We start from the raw sequence: 844 nt of genomic DNA on the forward strand, positions 1-844 counted from the left end.
TGCTAATGTCTTGCTTTTCAATTTCACCTTTGTACAGAACATGATAATAGAGATACTCAAGGCAAATGGTATAACGCGCAGTAATCGGTATAATGGACCTATTAATGTTTTAACATGCCAGTTCAGTAAAATCTTTGAAATTAGTCCACCAAATACAAGTTCCTAAGGTGCACTACTCTACCCTACAGGTCCTTAGCGCCACAGACAAAGTATTGAGAACTCTCCATTTAAAGGAAATGTCGCTAAATGTTATCTGCCAGTTAGTTTCAAAAAAATTTCCAAAACCAACTTTAACCACCTCAGCCCCCAGTGCTTAAACACCCTGAAAGACCAGGCCACTTTTTACACTTCTGACCTACACTACTTTCACCGTTTATTGCTCGGTCATGCAACTTACCACCCAAATGAATTTTACCTCCTTTTCTTCTCACTAATAGAGCTTTCATTTGGTGGTATTTCATTGCTGCTGACATTTTTACTTTTTTGGTTATTAATCGAAATTTAACAATTTTTTTTGCAAAAAAATGACATTTTTCACTTTCAGTTGTAAAATTTTGCAAAAAAGTGTCACACATCTGGTATCTCCGTACTCAGGAGAAGGTGGGGAATGTGTTTTGGGGTGTCATTTTATATATACCCATGCTGGGTGAGAGAAATATCTTGGTCAAATGCCAACTTTGTATAAAAAAATGGGAAAAGTTGTCTTTTGCCAAGATATTTCTCTCACCCAGCATGGGTATATGTAAAATGACACCCCAAAACACATTCCCCAACTTCTCCTGAGTACGGAGATACCAGATGTGTGACACTTTTTTGCAGCCTAGGTGGGCAAAGGGGCCCATAT

The sequence above is a fragment of the Bufo bufo genome, chromosome 6, assembly GCF_905171765.1.
Source record: "Bufo bufo chromosome 6, aBufBuf1.1, whole genome shotgun sequence".
NCBI lineage: Eukaryota > Metazoa > Chordata > Amphibia > Anura > Bufonidae > Bufo > Bufo bufo.